Genomic DNA, 11,750 nt, shown 5'->3' on the forward strand with positions numbered 1-11,750 from the left:
AACTAGTGGTAATTAGAGGTTAAAACTAATTTAATGCTAATTGTATTTAATTATGGATTAAACTTTAGTTGAGGTTAAGTGTGATTAATTAATAGTTTAAATGCATGTATTAACTTCATAGGGGTTAATTATTATTAAGAGGATTTAAAGAACTGATGGGCAGTTGCAAAAACATGAAAACCTACAAAAGAGGAACTAAATTGCCATGTGGAAAACTTATGGCTAGCAACCTTAGAGCTTGTCATTTCTTACATGCCTGCTCAAGACACTTTATAAGGGTTATCAACTCTCATTTCCAGCCTTATCTCTATAATAATTTGGCGGGTTAGAGAGAAAAATTAGAGGAATCAAGGTGAGCAAGAAGACGAGGTTAGTAATTTTGATAGATTTGGATTCCACATAGTCTTTTGAGACAAGTTGATGGTAAAATTTGTTTAAAAACAAAATTAAATTAGTTACAATCATGTTTTAATCAAAAATCAAAGCTAATTAAGGTTTTAATTATTTTAACTTAAGTATTTTTTGACAAAAGAATTGACATGTTTGTTTGTCTAGTTTGTTTTAATTGAAAAATAGATTGATGTATCATGTAATTAATCGGGTTTATTTGTACACTTGGAGCTTGCTAAATTATTAAGTTTAAGGAAAATCATAATAATTAATGTATGTTAATTAATTGGGGAATATCAATATGCATTACAAAGATTATTTAATTCACCTTAAATTTGACTTCAAAATTTGCGGGCATGTAGATTAAAGAGTATGAAAATTAAAGTTATCAACATTAAATTGTTAAAATTAGCAATAAAAGGAAAATGACATAGGCTCTAATTATGTAATTTTTATGGCTTAAAAACCTAAATTACATTGTTTCATTTCAATTCCTTGTAATAGTTAAAAGTGTCTACATAGAAGAATTGCAAAAGAGAAGTTGGTGTAAGGTTGAGAATTTTATACCAATTCACTGTGTATCTTTGTTTTTTTTTTCTAGAAACATTTATTGAGAATTCATATCTTTACTGTAATTTTATGAAGTGTTTCGATGTGTCTTGGTGTTTTTAGTTCATTGTTTTAAAATGTTGCAATGATATTTGGACATATACCGGTATGAAGATTTATGAGTTTCATACAAAATAAGTGGTTCATGGTATAGTTACATTGCAATAATGATACGGTACAATGGTAGATAATATCCGAAGAATATATTGATATGTGGAAAGTATTTATGAGAAGTTATAGATACTATATTTCAATATATTGTTTATAGGGAACTACGGGTCCTTGGGTGAAAGTCCCTAAAACCCTCGAAAAAAACACTTTAATGTGGGTGTATGGAGTTAGTCCTGCCCTTGGGTTTTAGTCCCTAAAGACATGAGGTTGGTCCTACCATTGGGTCGTAGTCCCAAAAGACATGGGGTTGGCCCTATAATTGGGTACGACTTACGAGTCCCAAAAGCCACAAGATACGACTTTATCCTTAATTGATAGCCTCAAAATAGTCATTAGTTATGGTTGTGCATCTTTTGGAGCATTGATGGTTGATATGTACATCGACCACCCGAGGTTTCTACTTCAACTGTTTAAAATAATACACTAAAAATTTTAAGTGCGCAAAATGCATATTGACTAATTCCTCAATTTATTGATCAATGGCACTGAAAATGCAAAAACAATGCAATATCGAAGTTAGCAACTCTCGAAAAAGCTTCATTGCAACTTTATAAACCTTTCAAACAAGTTTTTAAGAGAATTATGAGTTTGGTTTATTCAAAAACATGAAATCATCTAATTTAAAAACAAAACAAAAATAATTTAGCACTTAGATCAACTTAAAAGAGATTGGTGTATAAGTGAAAATTGTAATGTGTCATGAACCTAGTGCATCAACAATCTTACAAAGAGATCATAGAGAATAAGTCTTAATTGTACTATTTTTTTAGGTTTTCTTATTATTCCTGATTTCTCTTTGTCTTGGTTTATTTTCACTTATCTTATTGGAAACCTCTTTATCTTCACATTTTTAATATAAATCATTAATTTCAAATCTTATTTTATTTTCATCAAAATTGAGACTAATTGAACTTTGGTTTCACAAACAAGTTTAATAATAAAGCGCAAGTAATTCAATTAAACATTAGTAGGGATGCTACTTGAGCAAGTTGATTTGATCTAACCCAAACCCAATTGATATTTAGGCAGTCTTGGATAATCATTTTCAATACTCAAGTTGGATTTGAGTTAGGTTTTTTCAACCGAAACCATGGTTTTAGAAACCGGACCGGACCAGCCAGTCACGATTTCGGTTCGGTCTAATGAGTTGAGTCAATCAAGGGTTGAACCCACATTGAACTGGGTGAACCAAATGAACCGACTGGTTTTCTCCAAACCGAATGGTTCAAAACGTTGGTTCCCTTCCGTGATTGCCTCTTTTCTTGCTTTAGTTTCCCAGCGGCCCAACCACTTTGCTTGTAGTACCGACACTGGACCACCTCGTTCCTGCTCCAAGTTTCCAACTCAAGAAGCTTGAGAAGATCGACAAACCTAAGAGAGAGATCTAGAGTATGAGGAAGCAACTAAAAGTGAAGCAACTAGGCTAAACTGCAGATTTTTTGAAGTAGTCGAAGCCTAGGAAAAAGAAAACAATTACTGTTGAGAATAAAATGTCAAGATAGAGCCCTTAAAAGTATGACATTATGTAATAAATTTGAAATTCATTATTTATTTAATGATGTTCCAGTTTCACTTTTATATATCCTTATTCCATGTGTTATACTTTATAAGCATTCTTGTCTGCATCTTTTGCATTGTATATGACTTAGGTACATTAAGAGTTGTACAGAATAACTAAGTCATGAGTTCTTTATAAATAGATGGCTTATTCACAACTGTTTCATGGGTTTACGCAACTCATTACAAGTTGTAGTACACCAACTTCTAATTGGATGAATGGTTGGTCTTATCCATTGGGATGTGTTGCCCATGGTGAGTGCACTAGTGTGTATGGTTACACATTGGACTAGACCTACAGTAAGTAATGACTTAAAGCTATCAAGTAATCATGATGTCACCAAGCCGCTTCATTGTGTTGTCTCTCAACCTTGAGAAAGTATTAAGTTTGTGCTAAAGTTAGTAATGACTTTGACTTACGGGTAAGATCGTAAGTTGATCATATATTCCTTATGAATTGGGTCATTACTGATGGAAACTGGTAGCAATAAGTATTCTCAATAAATACACTGATATCTTCTGTGATTGAGTTTGGTGATCTTAAGAAGGTGTGTTCGTGAAAACTATAATCATAGCAATTCCTTAAGTGGTACTTAACATAGGCTCTTTGAGAGCTAAGATATGTCAATTAAACACACAATAGGATGATCTGCAACTCAAGAATGGTAGAAATAATCTTGAAAGACTGATAACTTTCACCTTGTTAGACTACAAACATCAGTTCATGGGAAGACTAAACACAATGGACAACAGGTTACAGACCTAAGCACTTAGTGTTTCGTTGTTATTTACATAGGATACTGGAGTTTAATTGATTATTTGTAATGGGATGTTGAATCAACTTTAGAATTGGATTTTAAGGGAGCCAATATTCCTATGGTTCCTAGTGCTCTCCGCTATAAGCTTATATACCTCGTTAGCATGGATTATGAGGGTTGGATTGGATTTAGGTTCACTTTTGTGCATAAGAGCATTTTGGTAATTACGCAAGGTTGCACATGTGTAAGTGAACAAGATCTTTGGATTGGGGTAATTGTTTAATTAATAGGTCCCATTGGGTTAATTAATCAATTAGGATCCGTTTTGGGTTAGATTGACACAAGCCCATGTGGGCTTAAGTCATTTAAACCCACTTAGGAACCCTATAAATACCCCATAAGTGTTATGGTTTCCATAGTTTGTCTTTCACCATCCAAAAAGATAGAGAGTCATTTCCTCCACCATATTTTCCTCTCCACCGGAAGTGTGTAAATGTCACGCCCCAAAACCCACTCAAAGGGCATGACGGTCATTTCATACCTCAAGCCCAAAGGCTCAAAGTGAAAATAACACAAACATTCATATTGTAACTAGAAATTTACCAATTACCAAATCTTGTTCAGAGTAGTAGAACAAAAATTCTAAAATCTCCAAATAATAATTTTTTGAAACTAACACATCAAACCAAGTGTTATTGTCTAAATAACTCCAAACTCAAATAATACTAATGGAAAACAAATTTTAACATCTAAACAATGCTAAAAAAATAAAGAGAGTTTTGACACATATCCTAACAAGTCAATTTTCCTTCCTAACCTTCACTCCTCACCCGAACTGAAAATACCTGGAAAATTATCAACAAAGGGAAATGAGCTCAAAGGTCAATAAAGAATATTAATACAATTTCATGGATCAAATATTTTCAACTATACTTACAAATAGGAGATATAACATATACTCTATTTATAAAACTTTTGAATTAAAACAGGCTAATCCATTTAAACAGTTCAACAAACATTTTCATATATATAAAAATCATTTCATATCCATTCCAAATCAAATACATTTCAATTGTTTTCACTCTGATTATCAAATAACAAATAGTGTCCATTTAAATGAGACTTTACAAATAGGTGACTAGCCTCAAATGTTCCTTTTAAGGTGGACGAAACCAAACACTACTAGTACTAGTAACCTCTAACCAAACCCCTAGGAATTGGGGTTCAAATCAATTACATTTCCCACCACGAAAATATAAATGTCAAATATTATATCCCGTTGACAAATGTCAAAAAGTCAATTATTATATCTCGTTGGCAAGGGTCAAACAAACCATAATCAAATCATTTATTTTATTTATTCAAACTTACAAAAACATAAAATCCCCAAGTATTTTGATATAAACAAAATAAATGTTATAACACATTTTTTCATACCAAAATATATTTGATCAATGCTTAAAAACAAAATTAACAATTACACATTTCAAACAACATATATATGTATATATATATATATATATATATATAATTATTTTCTTTTGCAAAATTTGTATTAATTTCCCTTACCTCAAAAGAACTTCTCAAAAACTTTGAAGAAAAATAATCCTAAAAAATCTACTCTTCACCTAACAAAATATAAGAGAAATAATCATTACTATTTATCCAAAATTATAGGTTTGACAATCCTAAAATTTTAGGTATTCAAATTAATGTTTTTAATTATGAAAGATAATTTAATCTATTCATATTTTAGAAAAATTAATAAATTTATAATTCATAGAAAACTTAAATTTTATTTTCAATTTATTTATTAGGACACAACATAATTTAATTAAACTACAATTTATTATACTAATTAAATGTTATGCTACTTATTAACTTAACATTTATCATTGATCTAAGTATAATACTTTAAATTTAACTAATTTGTAATTCACCTCTTTTTTAATTTATACTTAATTTATTCTATCATTTTCATATTTTTCCAAACACAACTACCATAACAACCTTCACACAACTACCAATATAAAATATTTAAATAAATAAAACATCCACCTACTCACACATACCTCTTTATTAATATTAATATTATCATTTTCTCCTCATTTTCCACACGCATGCATTCTTTTTTTTTTTTTAAAGGCCATTGCGCATACTATCTCAAAACCTATTTATTATTATTATACACTTTTAGAAATCACCCAATACATTAAAATCTTATAATTGTTTTTAATATTTTCCAATCCCTTAAGCCACATATAATCATATTTTTATTTACTCGTTTAATTTTATGAAATTTCATTGCTTAGATCTATTCATTTAAGAAATTTTGAATTTCCCTATTTTTATCAATAGAACAACCTATATTCATAATTTCAATATTTTGACCTAAAAGTTTTAAATAAATTAACTATAGCCTAAATCAAAATCTTCCAAAGAATCCCATTTTTTTCTTTCATCTAAAAACTTAAGATTTCCTAATTTCCAACAATAAATCAACCCAAAATCTCAAATTTCCTATATTTTGATATTAAAACGAATTAAAAAAAGAGTAAACTAACCCTAATCTAAATTAAAATATTTTCAAAAAATATCTAGCGTGTTCAAAACTAACTGACGAATATAATATATTAATTTAGTTTTAGAATCTTACCTGGAAAATTTGAACTTCAAACTCCGAACCTCTAACCCTTAAGCCCTAGGATCTCAAATACTCTAATTTTGGTTAATAGGGTTTTCTGAATAAAGAAGGCAAAAGGAAGATCTAATTTATACCTTAGATTATCAATTGTAAAATGACTCTTTCACCCTTAATGAGTTTAATTAATTAATTAATTACTTTATAAATTACTATTTTGCCCTTAGAGTAAATTTTGGGGTGTTACAGTCAAGATCAAGGTTCGAGTCATCAACAGAAGATTTCGGGTTTACGAGACTTTTGCGATTTCAATCTTCATCTTCACCATGTGGATTTGATTCAGGAACATCCAAATATAAGGTATGGTTTTTGTTAGCCTTTTCTAAATCCTTTTGAAGTATAAAAATGTTATTTTTCCGTTGTGCATAAGGTTTAGAAAAAGTTTAAGATAGTTATGCATGTTCTTAACTTGATCCAGACTTGGGAAACAGAGAGATCTAGGTTTTTCCCATCAGAAAGATGTTGTGTCGAGTGACTAGAATCCTTTGAAGTCAGTTGAACATGATGACAATTTACAAAATATGATGGGCAAAGCTACTAGCTTGAAATGAGGTTAATCCGTAACATCAACTGTAAAAGAATGAGGTTCGAGTTGATGAACAGGAGAAGGCCACACGGCCCAGCCACTCTCATTACAGTTCCGTCGCTTTACCACCTTAGTGCAATCAAAGAAGCTCAATTTTTTGTGTGGTTGTGAGCTGTGGGTTTATTAAATATTATTAATAATTTTTGTAATTTTCATGGCTCAAATCCTTTTTTTTTTTTTGGTTGTAGGCAACTCAAATCCATTTATTAGTTTAACATTTAAGTTTTTGTTTTTGAGCTTTAATATTTAATATTTTTATCTTTTATGTTTAATATTTAATAATTTAATTTTTTGTTGATTTGTACTTTTTGTTTATTAAAATTTGTTATCCTCATTTATGTATTGCATATTAAAATTTCAATTTATTGAAATTTCTGTTAATTTATTTATTGCAATTGAAATTTGAATTATTTCAATATTTTATTTGTTTTTAAAAAAAAATTAACTTTTAATAATATATAAAATATATATTTTTTACGTCACTAGTTCTACTACAGTTTGATCGTCGATCCAACCAGTGAATCATGAACATGTAACTTTTTTGGTTCAATGACTAGTCCGATTCTAAAAATATTGACCCCAACTCAATGTGGGTTGGGCTTGGGCCAAAGCTCAAGCAACCTAAGCCTTCGAGTTTTAATATTTCTATAATATTTATAATGTATATTATCTTATATAATAGTATTCATTTTCTTTTTAAAAATTTAAAGAAAAAAAATCAAATGATATTATATCATATACTTTTTTTAAATGTATATAAATTTATGCTTATTTTTTTGTTTCTATCTTGAAATTTTGTCATATTTGCTATTAAAATTTTATATAAATATATAGATTTAAAAAAAAAAAAAACTTATAGACGGATTTTGAATTGTGCAACCCAACCAACCTGAACTCAATCCGAACTTAGAGAAATGGGTTTGAATTGAGTACATTGGGTTGGGTTGAGTTTAGGTTGATTGTTTTTTAATTTGTGTTAAGTTTGGATTAATCATCAATCCAACCAACCTATCCAAATTGCAGCCATAAGCATTAGTATATATAAAAAACCATATTTCTTTGGATCTATAGATAAGTTTAAGGATAAAAACATTAATGATTTTGTTATCTTTGAGTTCTTTGTTCATTAATGTCAAATCAACTTTTAGTAAATCTCAATTTTGGTGATTATAAAATAAGGTATAGGACTAACAATTATATTTCAAGTGTGATTCTGTAAGATTTTTTTAAAGCAACAATCAATCACACATTAAGTTAAAAATGGAATATATAAAAAAAAAAAAGAATTTAAAGGGATGGTATTTGAAGTTTTATTTATTTATTTAAGATTTCTATATGTTTGACTGTGATCACAATAAAAGCACGGCATTAATAATATCATAAGATAAGCAATAAAAATATACTAAATATTAGACATATATAATTTAATAAAAAAAAACATGTTTTAAAATCTTGTATCCCAAAATATCTTTACATATATAATTTCGACTATTCAATTTATCTTTAGGATTTATTTAACATCTTGTATCATAAAAATAAAAAGACAAAATTTCATTCATACCCTCTAAGATTTTGTATAAATTCATTCAACCACGGTTTCGTACAACAACTACTACTATAGATGTAATTTGTTTATAAAATTTATTTTTTAGAGTATTGTTAAACTCACTTACCTCAAATTTTTCTATTTAAATATTTCTAAAAAATAAATTTAGAAAATGAATTACGTCTATAGTAGTAATTATTATGTCAACAGAAACTTTAATACAAATAATATTAGTTAAAAAGTACAAAAATAAAAACAATTCATACAAAAATGCAAAATGTTTTAACATGGTTCAACCAACCATACTTACATTTACAAACGATAGAGAATCATTTTACTATACATAAAGAATATTACAATAACACAAATCAAATACAACTATTGAATTATCAAACATCCTATGTTTTTTTTTGTATCTACACCCTAAATCATGTGTCATTTTCTCCATCGGGTATCTCCTATTTTTCTTCATATCTCTATCAATTCCGTATAGATTTTATAAACTCGTTTTTATTTTATAACATGGTTTGGCCAATCACATCTATATTTACAAACGAGAGAAAACCAATCCATTATACCATAAAGAATATTATTGTAGACATAAAAAAAATTAGTGGATTAAATTACCACTAATTTGGTCTTCAAAATGAATAAATTTAAAAACAAAAATAAAATAAAATAAAATCCTTTTATGGATAAGTTTCCCTAATCTCCAACTATAAAAATGATAATAATAATAATAATAAGAAAATTATTATTATTATTATTATTATTATTATTATTATTATCTTGTTGGTAAAACCTTCCGAAAAATAAAATTTGCTAAAATTAAGGAACTAAATCCCTTGAATTAAGCAACTAAAATTCAAGAATATGAAATTCAAATTCTCTATCTTCACCTATAAATAAAGGTGTCTTCTATCAAGAATAGGGGATAAGAAATTTAGAAATCAGAAAAATCCAGAAAAGAAAATCATAAGGAGAAAATCCAAAGGTAACTTCGTATGGGAAAATTTGCTTCACCAAAAAAAAAAAAATTCATCAAATCTTTCTGCAAGTTCAGTAAACGCAAAAAAAAATTGTTATATGCGTTCTTCGTCATTCAATAAGGTCATTTGGGAATAAGCCACTTGTGGCCCTCAATTGATCTTCGAAATCAAGAAAACGTCATTGTCATCTTCCAAAGTGTGATCAAGGCAAAAGAATCAGAGGAGAAATATTCTTTTGGAAAGAATATTATTTTTGAGATTGTACCCACAATATTTTTAATTTCAATAAATATTTTGTTCGCATTATTTTCCTATTTTGTTTGGCTAATTTCGTAGGACCAACATTTTACGAAATTGTGGGTACAAATTTTTGGCACATCCGATGGGACGTCTCTGCCTCTCATATCTTTTGTTAGAAGATTGATCTCTACTACGTCGATGACACCTAAAAGAACTCAAGTTGTGCATGTCAACAAGGGCAATGACAAGATCGTCATTGCACAATCAACACACGATGCCGCTACGAGCCCCATGACTCGTAGCAAAGCAAAATCAACATCTTCACTCTCAACAAAACAAACAAGTGAGTTTGCCTATTTGCTAAAACCAGTAAGAACACATGATGAGCACCAACCACTCATCACCTGGGCCTCTCTGGGGGCAAAGAGCCATAGTCCTCGTAGGAAGAGAAAACTCTCTTCAACACTAAGAGACTTTGGGGATAAATCTCCTTGCTCGATTACCGATGCCAACTCTAGCACCAGATCGCCAACTAGAATGTCAAAGGAGGAAAACTACTCCAATCGTTTCAACTCTTTTACTTCTCATTTCTCGATGACTATGCCGGTAATGGAAAACGACACTACATCCGTAAAGGAACAATTAATAGAGATGGCTCGTGCCATCGCCAAACTCACTAAAACAATTGAGGAGAAGGATATGCAGATAGCCTCCATCGTAAACAAGGTTGAGACACAAGTACAAAATACGGGTGAGTCAAGTCAAAGACTCAACCACCTTTCGAATATTGCATCTCATCTCAATGATGTACCACATACGTATAGGACAATGCAAGTCGAGAGACAATCGGCGAAATCTGCCTCAGTGGTGTCATTATCTGTCCAACAACTTCAAGACATGATAACTAACACCATTAGAGCGTAGTATGGTGGACCCTCACAGAGTACGCTCATGTACTTTAAACCTTACACTAAGAGGATTGATAACCTACATATGCCTGTGGGTTATCAACCTTTAAAATTTCAATCATTTGACGGGAAAGGAAATCCACAACAACATGTTGCCCATTTCGTTGAAACTTGTAACAATGTAGGTACAGATGGTGACTTATTAGTTAAACAATTCGTTCGTTCTCTCCGAGTGAATGCTTTCAATTGGTACATAGACCTTGAACCTGAGTGTATCAATAGTTGGGACCAAATGGAACGTGAATTCCTCAACTGTTTCTATAGCACCCAACAAACTGTAAGTATGATGGAATTACTACTAGTAATCAATGGAAAGATGAGCTAGTTGTAGACTATATCAACAGTTGGCGTTCCTTAAGCCTTGAGTGCAAAGATAGATTATCTGAGGTATCAGCCGTGGAGATGTGCATTCAAGGAATGCATTAGGGTCTCCTATACATTCTTCAAGGGATACGACCTCGTACCTTTGAAGAATTAGCTACTCGAGCACATGACATGGAGCTCAACATAACCAACCATGGTGCTAAAAAGGACCTTATCATTGACCAACAAAGAGAAAGACACAATGGGAAAGCAAGTGATAAGAATTCAATAAAACCCATCCAGGAGTCAATGACAGTAAATGCGACTCCTATCAAAATCTCAGCACGAGATAAAAAGAAAGAAGTAAAAGAGGCTAGACCAACCTAGGAAAATGAGAGGTGTTGGTTCACCTTGAAGAAATTAGAGGAGAAAAAGTATCATTTTCATGACTCCGATGTGCCTAGCATGTTGGAAGACTTGCTACAGAAAAAGGTTATTGAGCTACCTGAGTGTAAGCGTCCAGAATAAATGGGTCGTGTTAATGATCCGAACTATTGTCATTACCATCGAATCGTTAGTCACCCGGTAGAGAAATGTTTCATCTTAAAAGATCTCATAATGAAACTTGCAAAACAAGGAAGAATCCATTTGAATTTTGATGAAGTAGTAGAGTCAAATCATGCTACAGTCATATTTGGGTCTCTCGATCCTGTTTCGTTACATGTTCCACCTAAGACATTGGGAGCATGCGTTGGTACTATCCAATGCAAGTCACTGAAACCAAAGCAAACACAAGTGTCATGTCAAGACAACCTTCTTCACTTCAATTTTGATAATGAATCAATGTCGTATAACGAAGGAGGTTGGACATCGGTAACACGAAGAAGACCTTGTGAGAAGCAAGAATCTCATCCATACACAAATCTTCATAG

Source organism: Vitis vinifera, chromosome 6 (genome assembly GCF_030704535.1).
Source record: "Vitis vinifera cultivar Pinot Noir 40024 chromosome 6, ASM3070453v1".
Classification (NCBI taxonomy): Eukaryota; Viridiplantae; Streptophyta; class Magnoliopsida; order Vitales; family Vitaceae; genus Vitis; species Vitis vinifera.